This window comes from Macrobrachium nipponense, chromosome 42 (assembly GCF_015104395.2).
Source record: "Macrobrachium nipponense isolate FS-2020 chromosome 42, ASM1510439v2, whole genome shotgun sequence".
Lineage (NCBI taxonomy): Eukaryota > Metazoa > Arthropoda > Malacostraca > Decapoda > Palaemonidae > Macrobrachium > Macrobrachium nipponense.
Genome location: NC_061103.1, coordinates 36,701,439 through 36,713,543, shown reverse-complemented (window position 1 = coordinate 36,713,543; position 12,105 = coordinate 36,701,439). Strand labels below are relative to the sequence as shown.

The 12,105-nt window shown below is 31.4% G+C and overlaps 1 protein-coding gene across 1 annotated transcript in view; it reads right to left on the bottom strand.

Moving 5' to 3' along the window:
* LOC135213122 (uncharacterized) overlaps nucleotides 1-9,789 on the bottom strand; it is a 42,956-nt gene extending 33,167 nt beyond the window's left edge. Inside the window, exon 1 of the mRNA XM_064247028.1 lies at nucleotides 9,646-9,789. The gene's annotated coding sequence lies outside the window, so the exon portion shown is untranslated. The remainder of the gene's footprint in view (nucleotides 1-9,645) is intronic.
* Nucleotides 9,790-12,105: the final 2,316 nt, after the last annotated feature.

Here is a 12,105-nt window from a genome sequence, read left to right as displayed (position 1 = left end):
TTAAACGCACGGCAGACATAACGCACGATTTAAACGTACAGCAGACGTACTGCATATTTTACAAGCACAGCAGACGTACTGTACGATTTCAACATACAGCAGACGTACGGCTCTATTCAAATGTACAGCAGACGTACTGCACTATCTAAACGTACAGCAGACGAACTGCATGATTTACAAGTACAGCAGACGTACTGTACGATTTCAACATATAGTAGATGTACTGCACATGTTCTAAATGCAAAGCAAACGCAATGAAAATGTTTGATGTACAAGATTTACATGTACAACAGATATGTTTATGGTTTGATTGTACAGCATATGTTTTAGACGTACAGCAGACATATTTTAAATGTAAGCAAACTTACTGCATATGTTTAAAATGTACAACACACGTACTGCACGTTTTACACGTACATCAGATGTACTGCACTTTTTAAACGTACATCAGACGTATAGCACAAGTTTTATATGCACAACAGACGTAGTGTATACGTTTTAATGTACCGCACCGTTTACTCCGCACGTTTTGAACGTATAGCAGACTGACTGCACAAGTTTTAATGTACTGGCATGTTTTATAATGTACAAAAAACGTCATGTAGTGCAAAACCTAAGAGCCGCGAGAAACAATCGCGTAGAGAAAAAACTTAAAGAAACTTTTACCAAGCAAAAAAAATCAGAAAGCCCAAAATATTTACGAGACAGAAATGTCACCCACCCAGCGGCAAACCAAAGCCACAACGACCATCTTAAAAAAAACGAGTGACGTTGATAGACCCCAGAAATTAACGTGAAATTAAGAGCGTCAAAGATTTAGTCGACGAATAAGGTAAAGTTGAATTAAAATCAAAATTGTAAAACAAGTATTTGCTACAGTCTGTGTTTGATGTTTTAACAGCAGTTCGATTTTTCTTGTAGGATAACTATCTGCAGATGCAATGAAATCTCCGAGTTTATAAGAACTGGCATTTTATCCCCAGTAGATCTAACTATACAGTCAAGAGTGGTATAGTCTCTCTCTCTCTCTCTCTCTCTCTCTCTCTCTCTCTCTCTCTCTCTCTCTCTCCGGTGATGTTAATTGGACCCATTTACTGAATAGCCGTTACTTGTAGCCTTTTTAGTCGTTATTCCAGGACTACCTTCAGGCTGACAGTAATGTAACGATAGAACTACAGCGGTATATAAAGGACATGGTACAGAGGACTTACATACAAACAAACAAATATACATGCATACATAGTGTAAGTAATTTTATGTAAAACATAAGCCTCAAATTTCCCATCCACATAAATATTCAGTCATCATAAAGACCCAATTCACGTTAGAAATAAAAATCATGACAAAGCCCCTTTGTAAATTTTCTAATAAACCATTTACCACGCTCATTACGGCTTTAAAACGACAGACTTTACGACAGAAGACAGGAGACTCCAGTGTTATAACAGCCCTTATGCACCTGCGTCAATGGACTTGCGGAGAAAGTGTGAGATTTCAATTAATTTGAGGGTAGCGATCCACAGTCAAATTACGGAGAAATTTCAATTCTACGTTAAGAAGTTATCCTGTGAGGTAAGATGCGCCAGATTTACTGTTCGAACCTAAAGTTATCGCTACTGTTCGAATCTAAAGTTATTGTTGCTTTTGCTATTTTTTAATGACAACCAAAGGCTACTATAATAATGATTCAAGTTAATATGTTACGGTTTTATTCAACCTAAAGTTTTTGGGTGTATCAAAATTAAGTTCCGGCTGAGGATACTTATAGGTTTCTATATTTATTACCGAAATATAGATGAGGACAAAGCTAAGGGTAAAGGGTTTTTATGGCTGAATTTAAATGAATACACAGCAAGAAACTTTTAAAAAGTTAAGACTAGAATTAAGACAAATATTACCACTAAAGTTACAATGAAATTAGGCTTAAAATGTGTACAGTGAAATTTGGTTTGAAATGTTTACAATGAAATTAGGCTTGACACGTGTAAACTGAAATTAGGCTTGAAATATATACAATGAAATAAGGCTCGAAACACGTGCAATGAAACTAGGCTTGAAATGTGTACAGTGAAATTAGGGTTGACACGTTTACAATGAAACTAGGTTTGAAATGTGTAAAATTAAATTAGGCTCGCAATGTATATAATGAGTGACGGTAAGTAGTGCAATAAATGCAACATTAAGATAATAACAGCCTTTGCAATGCAGGTTTGCCTTCAAGCAACAGGAAAGCATCATTTGAGAATTCAGATTGATGTGCTTGCAAGAGTCATAAAAGCAGATAAAATGTGATTGGTTTTCGTAATGAGACCGGAAATGAATTGGATATAGAAAGAATGTAGCAATATATAAAATAAGAAAGAAACGGCTTTCAGAAAGGTGAGATTAATGAGAAAATTGTTTGAAAATTCAAGAGGAAAACCAAATAAGAGTTTTTATATAAAAAAATTAAAAAGGAATAGCAAAAAGTGTTTGATAAACAGAAAAGGGATCTAAACTGGAATAATAGGTAGGGTAGGGTCAATAATGAAAAAATGGGACCAAAGATACGAAATGAAAAAAATAAAACTATCAACTGCATGGGGTAATATTAAATGATTTAGCTGAAGAACTGCCTGACCTATAATTGTATAGGACCCAAACAGCCTGGCCTATCCAAAGTCTATACGAAACTGGCAGTTTCAACGTGGCTGAAACACAGCGGTCATAAGATTGGAGGATTAGTGAAAGTGACATAGGCTTAATATTGTTTTAAGTTAAAGAGATGGCAATTATTATTATTATTATTATTATTATTATTATTATTATTATTATTATTATTATTATTATTATTATTATTACATCCAGACGAACCCAATTCATATGGAACAAGCCCACCAAAGGGGCAACTGACTTTAAATTGAAGCCTCCAAAGAATAAGTAAGAAGCAAAACACTTACCTAGGTTTACACTACAGAGAAAACAACAAACAATAGAGACAATTTACAAGTTTACAAGCAGACAATACAACAACAACAAACAACAAAAGCATTTCCAGCAAACCTTAAGAGTAAAATGCATATAACCGAAAAAGACAGAGAGAAACAATGAAGAGCAAAAAAGATAAAACATTTCCTTCAGAAACCGCAGAGCTTGCATGCAAGCATCCATTTACGAAAGCGAAGAGAGAGGGAGGGGTGTGGGGGGCGAGAAAACCGTATTTACGACAGCACACGCTTTCTTCCGTTACATCTTTCGGAGAGAAAACTGTTTTATTTATTTGTTTCAAGAAATGCACAGTCAGTTTCAGGCTCCTTTTCCCTTTTTATAATTCGAGACATCCGTCGGGAGGGACTCGTTTCGTCACGGGTCAGTTTATTTTGCAAATCATGTTGATATTTTACCTCTCGCTTCCTTCTCACTGTAGTACCCATTTCTCCTTCCATAGAAACGTATAAACGTGTACACATACACTATATATATATATATATATATATATATATATATATATATATATATATATATATATATATATACATATATAGTGTGTGTGCATGTATAGAGCATATATTTCTGTATGTACAGTCCTTTAAACTGAAACATATATATATATATATATATATATATATATATATATATATATATATATATATATATATATATATATATATATAGAGAGAGAGAGAGAGAGAGAGAGAGAGAGAGAGAGAGAGAGAGAGAGAGAGAGAGAGAGAGAGAGAGAGAGAATGAATCCTACAGATCATAAGAACTCAATATTCCGTGGGAGTTGTATAAAGAGCTTTTATTGGGAACCTGAGTCAAATTACCGAGAATCTAATAAGAAGTATGAGAAGTTTCCCATTGAAGAGAAAACCTTTTGATAAATTTGACAGATGATGGAATTCGACGAAGCACAGAAGGGGTTGGGGGAGGGGGGATGCAGGTGCACGTCTGTGAGGCATCCAGAATAGGCCTGGAAATATGTAGAATGGTTGATTAAAGTTGATAGTATTATCTAGTGACATGGCGAAAAATTACAAAGACTGGTGGAAGAACATACAAGTATTGATGGGACGAGAAAGTTGAAAGCGAATGTTATGAAAGCACAGACAACGAAAAATAAACAAGGAAAACATAACCTGTCCAACACGAGGAGTCATAATGAGAGAGAGAGAGAGAGAGAGAGAGAGAGAGAGAGAGAGAGAGAGAGAGAGAGAGAGAGAGAGAGAGAGAAAATGGAATAATGACATAATGCTGAAAAAATTATGATGAATGAAACAAATTCATACTTTCGTATTTACCAGTATTTAAGGCAACATGAGAGAGAGAGAGAGAGAGAGAGAGAGAGAGAGAGAGAGAATAAAATGGAATAATGATAGAATGCTGAAAAAATTATGATGAATGAAACAAATTTAAACTTTCGTATTTACCTGTTATTTAAGGCAATATGATAGTGAAGAGAGAGAGAGAGAGAGAGAGAGAGAGAGAGAGAGAGAGAGAGAGAGAGAGAGAGAGAGAGTCATAACGGTTTCAATTACAAACCTACAGGAGAGACGAAACACTGAAATGCTTTCTACCACACTTTTTTTTTTTTCCTCCGAGAGCTCGGTAGACATATGCTAAAACCGTATGTCAGAGAGAACTCAAAAGAGTGTATACGTGAGCAATCTGAATGGATAAGAGGCCATATGCACACACACACACACACACACACACACACACTCGAATGGAAAAGGGAATTGTAGCGGAGCTATTTACACAGAACACACGCCAGGTGTGTTGCCTGTATGTTAATGATGGAGGGGGGTTGGATGGAAAAATAGAAGGTAAGGAGAGAGAGAGAGAGAGAGAGAGAGAGAGAGAGAGAGAGAGAGAGAGAGAGAAATACGAAGCTTCAAGATTAAAAATTTTGTCGGTTGATTTTTTTGTGCCGTTTCTCATTCACCTGCTATTATAACTAAGTACATTTATGTTACCTGTATTGTTCCCTACCTTCCTTGGAGTCAGTCTCAGTTATTCCTCACAAATTCTAAATTGTCATTACCAAAGGTTACATAAGTACTATAACGTGTAGATCAATGATTATGAAATTACAGAGAAAAGAAGAGAGTTCCATATTCCTAAGAAAAATAAGAAGGGTTAGTCGGAAGGATAGCCTCCATAGTTCAAAAGATGGTCCAAAAATCAAGCCAGGTCGAGAGAGTGGAAGAATTGAGCTCTCTCTCTCTCTCTCTCTCTCTAACTCTCGTTCCCTCTCATCTCTCTCTCTCTCTCTCTCTCTCTCTCTCTCTCTCTCTATGTATGTATAGTATGTATATATATATATATATATAATTATATATGCATATATATATGTGTGTGTTATTATTATATATTATTATATATGAATAATCATATAGACATATACATACATTAAAGAGAATGTTTTATACTGGAGCAGCTGATAGAAAGTTGACAAGCTTTTAGAATATGCAGCTGATGTTGTCATAATCAGCAAACCACCATAATATTTAGAAGTTCACTTAAAAGAACTCATCGTTTAACTAAAGGGACGAGATTTAAGACAAGCTAGAAAAATGCAGGGCTAAATCTGGATTGATTTTTGCGCCACTCTCTCTCTCTCTCTCTCTCTCTCTCTCGCTCTCTCTCTCTCTCTCTCTCTCTCTCTCTCATATATGTATATATATATATAGACTATTATATATATATATATATATATAATATATATGTATATATATACACATACATATATATATATAATATATATGTAGTATATACATATACATGTAATATACATTATATATATAATGTATATATACAATATATATGAATTATTATATATATATATATATATATATATATATATATATATATATATATATATAATATTATAGATATATATATATATATATATATATATGATTATATATATATTATATATATAATTATATATGTATATATATATAATATATATATATATATATATATATATATATATATATATATATATATATGTACATACATTTTATATTTATTTGTATATGCACAACAACAACAACAACAACAAATAATAATAATAATAATAATAATATTAATAAAATAATAATAATAATAAATACAGTTTGAATAACAGTAGTAACATTGTCAAGAGGCAACTGCTCACTATAACATTAATATTGATCCTTTATGCCAACAATACCCCAAGCTGAATGGCTAATGACATGCCAGCGACCATGGCTATAAAAAAAAAAAATGTAGGTTACAATTGGTTATAGGTCACTACGGTTGGTATGACTATTCTACCTGAATGTAATGGGATAAGGGTCCTATTAGTCTTCTGAAAAGAAAACCATTGTGTCGGCTTTATCTTTCCGCCCTCACTTTTTTCTGTCAGCTCTCAGATCTTAAAAACTACTGAGGCTAGAGGGCTGCAAATTGGAGTGTTGATCATCCACCCTCCAATCATTAGACATACCGAATAGCAGCCGTCTAGCCTTAGCAGTTTTTTTTTTTTTAAGGTTCAAGTTAGCCATAATCGTGCGTCTGGCAACCATATAGGGCAGACCATCACCGGGAAGTGGTTCAAGTTTCATAGGCTACAGCTCATTCTGCACTATACCGATACCACCGAAAGATAAATCTACTTTCAGTGGCCTTGATTAAACTATGTATAGGAAACTCGATTGCGCCGAAGAAAGTAGGGCGCATTTATTACTTGTTAGTTAATGGAGACAAGGCTTTTAAACTTCAACCGAAGCATTCACATATTTTACAAGAGAACGATTGATAGTTGTTCCTGAAAACCAATGAAATAGAGGATATTTCAAATCCTCATACATTAATTGAATAACGGCTTATAATTAAGCTGGAACTTTCAAGGAAAATTAAAAAAAGTCATTGATTTATCAATTACAGTTTTAATTGAAGCTAGAAGGGCAATGACTAAGGAAGGGATAATTATCCTGGGATGGTCACAAGGGACGATTTGCTATGAATAAAAAATTATATTATAATATATATATATAGTATATATATTATATATATATTATGGGTATTAATATTATATTATTATTTATATAGTACATTATATTTACAACAATTATTTGTATGTATAATATATATATATATATTAATTTATATATATATATTTATATTTTATATACAGAACATACTAAGATATAAATATCTATATATATATATTTATATATATATATATATATATATAATATATATATATATATATATTTATTATAGTATACTATATTATATATATATCATATATATCTATTCATATATATATATATATATATACATATATATCCTATATATATATATATGTCATATTTATATAAAATATACTATCTAATATAATATATATATATATGATATCTATATATATATATATAATATATATATATAGATATAGCTTACCTATATATACATATATAATATATAATCTTTTATATATATATAGTACATCTATATATATATATATATATATCTATATCTATATATATATATACATTATTATATATAACTATTATATCTACTATATATCTATATACCATATCATATATATATATACTCTCTATCTATATATATATATATATCTCTATATATCTATATATCTTTCTATATCTATATATCTATATCTATATATATATATAATATATATACATACTATCTATATATATATATATATAGTATATATACTATATATAATATATCTATGATATATACTTATAATATATTTCTATTATGTATGATAACTTGATCATCGAAGTACATATACGTGATGCTATCTATAAATAGGTTTTTGATCGAGGAACTATATCTATATATATATATATAATATATATATCTATATACATATATATATAATATATATATATATAGTATATTATCTATATATATCTATATATATCTATATGTATATATAGTTATAAAGATATATATACTACTATATATATATATACTATTATATAATATATATATATATATATATACTTTGGCTCATACAGTATATATATATATATAATATCTCTTATTTATATATATATATATATACTATATTTATCTATTTCTTTTTTTTTTGTCTCTAATATCTATATATATATATATTATATATATCTTTCCCTCTCTCTCTATATATATATATATATATATATCACAACTACGCAGGGTAATTACTACTTTTAAAAGCGAACAGGAAACTGACTCGTCAAGTTTCCTGTGTTGAAAAGTAATGTCACTTCAGTAGGTACGTGGCGACTCCTTAATATTCTGAATAGCCCCTACTGACCTCTTTGTTCTTGTATTTCTGGCTGGCGTTTTGGAAAGTCTTATAATATATATATATATATATATATATATATATATATATATATATATCATAATATATATATATATATATATATATATATATATAATATATCTACATATATATGTATATTTTAAATATATGTAATATTTATATTATATATATATATATATATATATATATATATATATATATATATATATATATTACAATATATATACAATCTATATAGTGTATATATATACATTGTGTATATATAATTATATAAATTATATGCTATTAAAATTCCAGAATACATGAAAATGCTATTAAACTTTCGTTCTAATAATTAACTTCAGTTACCCTAAACGTACCGAAAAAATAAACAATCTCGGCTAAAAATACAGTTTAATAATTATATTGACAATTAATATTTCCAGCAGAACTGCTCAAAACGCCACACAAATTGCAAGCTATTAACTCATTTAATAATAGTAAATGAAATGTCTTGCACAACTACCTAAACATCATAAGAATTGCAAGCCTTAAGCACCACCCTAATATTCAGGCTAAAATTAGGAAGGTCAAAAGTGGAACACCTTCACGGTGGAGGCAGATGTCTCGCCCGCCAAAAGCGGCTGCCGCCCGGAATGGTGGTGGTAGCTGTACCGTAATACCGTTATGTTGACAAGTCGACCATAAAACACACACACCCACATACACACACAGAGTAGACTATACAGAGCCTTGATGTAGCCAGCAAGTTCCTCAACACCCCAGACAATCTTCAAGAGACTATGCAACTTGGCAATGAAAACCTTTTGAAATTATTAAGGAACTGACTGAATTCACACAAGTACGGCGTTAAAAATAAGCTCACACACACATACAGTGTAGACTATACACTGTATGTGTATAGTCTACACTGTATACTATACACATACAGCAAGTACCACAACACCCCAGACAATCTTTAAGAGCCTATGCAACTCAGCAATGAAAACCTTTTGAAATTACGAAGGAATTGACTGAATTCACACACACACATATTGGCTTAAAATTAAGCTACCAGCGTGGGAAATCGCATTAACAAGGTTTGAAAAAACCTTCCAGTTATTATTTGCTCTAAAGACCTCACCAACTCTCAAAGTCTAAGAGCATTTAGCGATGAAACCTTATGAAATTCCAAAGGAATTGACTGAATTCACACGCGTAGGATCTTCAAACCAAACGAGCTGCTTTGGAAACCGTATTAATTCAACAAAAATCGTTCAGAGCATTTATATACAGCCAAGGGCAACACCAGCTTCCTAAATAAGGTGAGCTAATAGATAAATAATAATAATAATAATAATAATAATAATTACGTTCAAGAGATCCGTTCCAGCAGACATTCACTTATAAGTAACCACTACATCCAGCGGGAGCAACAAACACGTCCACTTAACTCTTCCAAAGGAGTCACACTGGATGGAGGCGGCCTGGAAGGCTGGATTCAACTCGCGAGTTCGCGTACAGCCCTGGGGATGACCCCGGGGGGTAGGGGGTTGAGTAGGTAGGGTTGAGGAGGTGTGGTTGAGGTATGTTGTTGCTAGCGTTTGGTGGGAGGACCGAAGACGACTTTGTCTATAAAACAAAAATAAGTCGTGACAAGTTACCGAACTTAACACTTGGCAATATGTCGAAAGCAGCGCTTCTCTCACGTAATGCGAGTTGCGTCTATAGAAATCTTCGTTAAGTTACGAACGCTATAACTATTAATAGATGTAGCGCCAAGTTAGAACAGATATTTTACGCCTAAATACTCTCAAATTTGATGTATACTATCCCAAAGCAATTTAATTATTAGTCATCATTTCATTACAGGATTATGTGTCAAGTCCTACTGAGAGAATTCCGCAACCAGTCGGCATGAAATTATCAACATTATTATCAGTATTATCATTTGAAACGAAGGTAGAATGATTATGGAACGACCGTCAGTTTCTATACAGCCAATTTACACAAATAGTACTTTCATACATATATTTATACATATTCAAATATATTCGTATGAATACATATGTTTATACATCGTGTATATATATATATATATATATATATATATATATATATATATATATATATAAGCGAATACCACAGGAAAATAATAGTCAGAAATCCAAGCGCTTTCGTCTTTACTCAGACATCGTCAAGGAGTTAATGAAGTACAATTGGAGATAAAGGTCTCAGGTACAAAACAAGATCAAGAATACCAGATGGTTAATTGTTAAAAGGGTAAAAATTAAAGATACTATCCAGGATTATCGGATATCACACGGTCACAAACCTAACCGAAACTACAAGTATCTCTACAGTCCAAAACATGTAAAAACTGAATAATATTTAATTTTGTTTGCTTACATTTATCTACAACTTTTTCATAATGAAAGCATCAAGTTTAAATAAACCCAAGACTTAAATTTAGAACATTTCTATTATTTGACTTGATGAAACAAGATTCAATGATATTCCTTTTAACTGTGTCATTACATGGGATTAAGGCTCTTGCTTGACTCCAGTTAATAGGACGGTCTAAATCTCTCATATGTACGAATAATGCATTCGATATTTGCCCAGTTCTCGCAGAATATTGATGTTGCTTGAGACGTTGTGAAAGAGATTTACCGGTCCTGTCCGTAATAGACGTTATCACACTTTTTGCAAGGAATTTCATATATGCAGCTGGAAGATCTTTAGGAGAATTTTTTATTATTACTCTTGACATTAATATTACTGAAAATAACATTTATGTTAAATAGCTTTAAAATTCTAGGAATATCTAAAAAACCTTTCATCATAGGGTAATTTTAGAATGTATGCTTACTAAATTCAAGTTTGTCATTAGTTGAGTAAAGTGTTTTTCTAGCTCTTTTTCCATGCCACATCTATAAAAAGTCCTTGGGTATTTAAGTTTCAATGCAATATCATAAATAATTTTAATTTCAGCGTCAATAAACTGCGGGCTACAGACACATAAAGCCCTTAAGAACATCCCAGAAAAAACAGAGAATTTAACATTTTGATGGTGATTGGAGTAGTAATGAACAAAAGAGGCAATGTTAGTTGATTTTTGAAAGACTGGAAAGGTGAAATTTCTATTATTTCTATGGACAGTTACATCAAGAAAATTCAAATTACAATTTCTTTCTTCCTCTACAGTAAATTTTAAAGAAGGGACTAAATTATTGAGATTATTAAGGAATTCCTGGAGATTTTCGTGAACTGGCAAATACAGAAGATATCATCCACATATCTAAACCAAATAACTTTTTGGGGCAAAATTCTTGGTAAAGAGTTTTGTCTCAAAAAATTTCCATGTAAATATTGCTAAGGACAGGAGATAAGGGATTACCCATAGCCATGCCAAACTTTTGTAAAAAAAATTCCCCATTAAAACAAAATTTAACTAACTTTGATACATAACCTTATGAGACTAATGAGGTTTGCTACACTTAATGGGAATGTCATGACGTTCTAATTCCTCCTCACACACACACACACACACACACACACACACACACACACACACACATATATATATATATATATATATATATATATAATGTACAGAGAGAGAGAGAGACGAGAGAGAGAGAGAGAGAGAGATGAGAGAGAGAGAGAGAGAGATACGAACTATACATAGTATATGATCAAGAATACAGAATAAAGATGATTTGAGTGCACAGATCATTTGTTGTTTGTTGTTTTCTAAAAGGCATTCATATATATATTATATATATATATATATATATATATATATATATATATACACGTATATATATATA